The 6,075-nt window shown below is 45.3% G+C and overlaps 1 pseudogene; it reads left to right on the plus strand.

Annotated features, from left to right (window-relative positions):
• The first annotated feature begins 1,353 nt into the window (after window positions 1-1,353).
• Window positions 1,354-1,821, plus strand: LOC102433353 (annotated as a pseudogene).
• Window positions 1,822-6,075: the final 4,254 nt, after the last annotated feature.

Genomic DNA, 6,075 nt, shown 5'->3' on the forward strand with positions numbered 1-6,075 from the left:
GAAAGCGTGAATGCCCAATTCCTCACCACACTTTCGTGCCTCTTGCAAAGCCATCTGGAGAGGGGAAAGTGGAACTGGGTGCTGCACAAGGCAGCAAAGAGCTGCGGGAACGGCCCCTGCCGCTTCTCTTTTTCTTGCCAAGAAGGTTTAATTTTTCTAAAAAGCATTCCAACACATCCTCTATATCACTGCCCTCTTCAGTTCCAGCAGAAAAACATTTTTCCTCCTCTTTTGCCTGAACAATACCTGTATTATCATCATGACAAAGAGCAGCAGCTTCCTCAAAATCCCCCTCATCTTGAGGAGTTAAATTACCTTTAAAAGTTACATTATTTCTTTTTAATATACTGTCTTTTTTAGACCGCTGTTTTGTGCTATCACGCTGTTTCTCCTTTTTTTCTGGCTTAAGAGACGGTTGATTATGGTCATGCCTGGGATCCAAACAATCCTGTATTAAATTCCATAAGGAAAATGCATCAACCGGGGTCTTACTTGGCCCAAGGGCTTTATAATGATCACGCATTTGTTCTCCAACTTTCTGCCACGTTTCTAAGTTAACGGTTCCTTCCTCAGGAAACCAAGGGCAGACCTCCTGAATGAATTTTAAAAAATTTTCTACTTGCTTGTCATTAACCTTAGTTCCTCTACTATTGAGCATAGACTTTAACATTTGCCCATAAAGAGCATTTTCTCTAGATTCTAATTGCCCCATACTTTACTCCCATGCTTTACTCCCGATTATCAAAAAATACCTAGTGATATTGATATAATTTTAAATGGTGAGTTTGAAGGTCTAAGTATCTCATCCACATTGCACACAAGAAGTTTATCTTTCAAGCCCTCCTCTTTCCTAAGGGCTCAGAACTTTTCATTGAGAAGGCAGGCAGCTCTGGAATGCCTGGGGAAGAAACAGTCTACAAAAGTCTCTGAGCCTGGGACTAACTACTGTTCTGTTTCCAGTGGGAGCACCAAGGTGGAAAGCTGGTAAGAGAAGCCTCAGGGCTGGGGAGACTAGGACAGTGAAGATGACTGGCAGGTCCAAGTCAAATAGATAGAGGATAAATGTTTCAGGAGAGAAGAGGAAAGAGACAAAGTTTCTGATAAGGGGGAGGTGTAACCCATGAGCACAGGACAAAGAGAAGAATCAGATCTGGCCAATAAGAGGAAAGGTCTTCTTCATATTCCTCCTCAGATTCATCACAGAATTGTGTAAGACTCAAATAAGAAAGAAGCTGGTTTAGAAGAAAAAGAACTATGAAATCTTAAAAAAGCACAATAAAAATCTAAATGGTTACATATAATTGTACTCTTATTGCTTCTACCACTACTGTTATCTTCCCTCTACCTACACAGAAAGCTGGTGCTAGATCTTCTGGAATGCTTTCCTCCCCTCCTATTGCTGCTGGGACTATGGGGACCAGTGTATCCACTTTATGCTTTGCCTAAGAATCTCACCAAGGCTCAGTGGTTTGAAATTCAGCATATACAACCAAGCCCTCTGCAATGCAACAAGGCAATGCATGGTGTCAATAATTATACTCAGCACTGTAAGCCTCAAAACACCTTTCTGCAGACTCCTTCCAGAATGTGGCTGCTGCCTTGGAGCTGCCCAAGACTATCTGCAAGAATGGCCTGAACAATTGCCACCAGAGCCCAAAGCCTGTTAACCTGACTGACTGCAATCTCACTGCAGAGAAATATCCTAACTGCCACCAGAAAGATGCTGCCCCGTACAAGTTCTTCATTATTGCCTGTGAGCCCACTCAGAAGAGAGACCCTCCCTATCATTTGGTTCCTCTTCACTTAGATAAGGTTGTTTAAAGTTCTTATTTTGCCTCTCACTTGGTACAGGTTCCTTTATGCTCTCTCCTGCCTTTTCTTTGTTGATTCCCTAGTTCCCATAGAAGAAAAAAGGAAAGTATTGGGAGAATTAGAGTGTCAAGGACACCAGATCAGAGTTGAGACAAAAAGAAACAGGATTCTTTTCTGCTTTGGAGCTCTGTGTGTTTCAAAGGAAGGCAACAGAAAGAGGGCAAAGAAGTGTCCTGACCTCCATATTTTTTACCTGGGAACTTCTGCCAAGCTTTGTTATGCTGCATTAACAGCAATAAAACACTTTCTGCTGCATTCCAATGAGTGAGTATGAGTGAGAACCCTTTTGTTATCAGAAGAGGACTGACACCAAAACAGGTCGGTCCCAGCACCCTTTGGAAATAGGCACTTCCGTGGTGTCAGGCGGAAAAAATTTCAGGACACTCACATAGGAGGAGTTCAGTGATAGTGGCAAGATTTGTTTATTTGTTTACTTAGTTATTTATTTAAATTTGTCTTTAATACTGAAAGTATTACAGCTGTCCCATTTATTTATTTCCCACACCTACCCTTCCTAGGCCTTCACTGAGGAGGTTAAAAGGCTAATTCCAATGTAACCCTGATATTTGGTAGTGGTGGTGGTGGGGGTGGTGGCTAGTAACCTGAATCTGTGCCAGCAAACCCAGTGTACATTCTTGATAACCTATAATTAAGTCACTACCTCTTTCCCAGAAACTGGTCTTGCAGAACCTGTTATATAAATACAGTGGCCATAAAACTGTGAAGAGTGCACTGCCCCGAGGGGGGTTATTAACACTGGAACCAGGCCAGACCATCAGATATGGCCTGGAGACCCCCAACACCTGAGGGCCTTCTTGAGAAGCCTGTAAAAAGGACCAGAAGCATAATCCATTATTTGCAGGACAAAGACCCCAGAAAGATATGAAAGAGAAACTCCCTGCGTGTTATTTTACTCAGACTTGGGAAGTTATTCCTCTGAGTCCGCCAGTGAAGTAAACAATGTCACTCCTTTTCTCAAAAAGCATTGCTTGGTATTTCTCTGGTCTTCTGCAACATCACCACTCTATTGTCTGTGTCCATGGGCAATGCATACATGTTCCCTGGTTAATCACTCCCTACCATCCCCCCAACCCAAGCCTTGCCTCTGAAATTTGTCAGACTCTTCCATCCTTCTATGTCTCTGGATCTATTTTGCTTATTAGTTTATTTTGTTCATTAGATTGTTACAGAAGAGCAAAGAAATATCAAGCACGCTTCCTAGAGAAAGGTAGGGACCCCGTTTATTAACACTAGTGGACTCCGGGAATAACTTCCAAATCAGAGTGAAGTAACATGCAGAGGTTCCTCTTTTTATAACCTTCTGGGGCCTTTTCTTGCAGATATGGTTCTGCTCCCTTTCATGGGCTTACAGGAAGGCCCCCAGGTGTTGATGATCTGTCCTGGGGCCAGTGATAATGACCTTCTCCCCCCCCCCCGCCCCCCCAACCAGGGCAGTGCATTGTTCACAGTTTTTATGGCCTGACATGCCTTGCAAGACCAGTTTCCTCCTCATTCCCTGCCTCCCCGCCCCCCCTTGTCCCACAAGATTCTTTTAGGCTTGTGGAGCAACGACCATGGGATGTTATGGTGAACAGGGGTGACGACCGCTCTTAGCTACTTCCTGCTGGAAAGGGACAATGACCAAGGGGTTAGCATCCCGCTTCTTCCTCTCAGAGGGGTTTGTAGGAAGTTCATCTGGTTGCAGGCAGGCAGAGGTAAGCAGTGGTCCCACACACATAGGATGTTCCTGCAGGGGGCACCAGGGGTAGGTGGTGTTTTCAGCCTTGGGGGTAGAGTTGCATAGTTCATCTGGGAGGTGACCTGTTGGATGTTGGCCCTGTGTACTGCTGAAACAAATAGGAGCCACATTAGTTAGCTGCACATTGGCCTTGGCAGGTCCTATCCAATACAATTTAACACCCCCCCCCCCCAAGTGTATTTAGTAGTAGAGTCGTAACATGCCACCAGCTGATAAGTATAGCTAACAAAAATCTGGCTTGATTGGGTTTTCTCTTGGACTACCAGGTATAGCATATCTGGGTAGTGAGTTTCTAAGCAAGGAGAAAAGGATGGCATGACAAGGTGTAATCCAACAATTTATGATAAGGCCTTTGTTTCCTTGCTGTGTGGGGAGCAGTAATTTTATGGTGCTTCTGTGTCCCAGCAAGAGCAGATGAGTTCTCCTCCTGGTACTAGTCTCGGATTCCACTGGCACTCATAAAAAGACAAAATGAGAATTATTATAAAGTTAAAACCAATGATTATCCAGAATTACCAGAGCATATTACCTTTAGGAGGAGATAAGAAAGAAAGATTAGTGTTAGGGAGAATTCAGCAGGGTGTTATCTGAATTCCTTGGAGCAGGTTGCTTGGCCAGGTCTGCTATCTTCTTGAGGGTGATCCGCAGTGGGTGTTTCTGGTCAGAGGTCACCTTCTACTCAGGCTGGGCTTCACTCCACTGGTGGGCTGCCTTCACCCGGGAGTGGTGGATCCAGGTGTTCAGTCCTGCAACCTTAATATGTTTAGTATGACTGGATAGGGTCCCTTCCAGGTAGGCTTGAGGGGCTCCTTTTTCCAATCCTTTACCCAAACCTGGTCTCCAGGTTTATAAGGATGTACAGCTGTTGCTAGAGAGATGGGTAGTCAGTCAATAACCCACCTGTGGACCTCAAAGACAGTTTTTCCAAGTCCTTGTAGTTGTTTCTGGATTTCTAATTTTTCTATTTCCCCCAAATCTCCCTTTGGCCGAATTCTACCTTATAGAATTTCAAAGGGAGAGAAACCTACCCTGGCCCTTGGGGCACAACATACCTGCAGGAGTACAAGAGGCAAGATATCTGTCCAGGGTAAGGTTGTCTCTTGGCATAGCTTAGCCATAGCCTGCTTGACAGTCTGGTTCATGCACTTTACTTTCCCTTAACTCTGAGGCCGGTAGATTCCATTTAATTCCTAAAGCCTTGTCTACCTGTTGTACTATTTCTGCTACAAAGGCTGAGCCATTATCGGATCCTATGGTCAGAGGCATTCCATACTGTGGAATTATATCCTTCAGCAATGCCTTAGTGACTTCTCTCACCTTTTCAGTGTGAGTGGGACATACCTCGACCCAACCTCAAAAGGTGAAAACAAAGACTAGCAGGTATTTATTCCCTCTGCTAGGCCCTATTTCTGTAAAATCTACTTCTAAGTCCTCAAAAGGAGTTTGCCCACAGAGCTGGACTCCTATCGGTCCCATAAGACCCTGTTTAGCATTGTTCTGAGCACAGAGGAGGCAACGCTGAGAGACTGAGGCACACAAGGAGGATAGACGGGCAATTAGGTAGTACCTACCTAACAAAGCTTCTAGGGCAGCCTTTCCTAACTGAGTTCATGCTGCTGGAGGACTACCTTATGGGCTAACTGTTCTGGGACATAGGCCCTACGATCTGGGAGTATCCACCAGCCTTCCATTCTTCTCTTGCCCCCTTCTTTCTGGGCCCATTTCTCTTCCTGAGGAGTGTATTTTGGAGGTTCAGGTAATTCGGGGGCCAACATGATCCTTGATGGTGCTGTTTGTTCTTTAGCAGCCAGCTTGACTGTAGAGTCAGCAAGCTGGTTTCCTTCTGATACTGAGTCATTCCAGCATTAGTCAGCCATTGCTGCCCCCTTTCTTCCATCAGGGTGAAAATAGCATGAGGTACTTTTACATTTAAGTTTTGTCCTAAGGTAAGCTTATTTGATTCCTTGACTAATAATGCCGTGGCTGCAAGGGCCCTGAGGCATGGGGGGCCACCCAGAGGCAACTGGGTCAATCAGCTTTGAGAGATAGGCTACTGGTCTTTGCCAGGGTCCAAACTCCTGGGTTAGAACTCCTAGGGCTACCCCGCTGTTCTCGTGAACAAAAAGATTAAAGTCTCGGGTCACATCTGGTAGCCCTAGTGCCGGGGCCTCAGTGAGCTTTGCCTTTATGGTGATGAAGGCTTTCTTGTGTTTGGGACCCCAGCCGATGGGTGCCTTCTCTTCCCCTTTTAAAGCTTCATAAAGAGACTTGGCCAGGTCTGAAAACCCTGGGATCCAAATTCGACAGAATCCTGCCGCTCCCAGGAATTCTTGAATCTGCCACTGAGTACAAGGACTGGGATGGCACATACTGCCTGCTTCCTTTCAGTCCCTAGCCTTCGTTTCCCTTGGGTGACTCTGAAGCCTAGATACTTGACTTCTTTC

The sequence above is a fragment of the Myotis lucifugus genome, unplaced genomic scaffold, assembly GCF_000147115.1.
Source record: "Myotis lucifugus unplaced genomic scaffold, Myoluc2.0 scaffold_2237, whole genome shotgun sequence".
NCBI lineage: Eukaryota > Metazoa > Chordata > Mammalia > Chiroptera > Vespertilionidae > Myotis > Myotis lucifugus.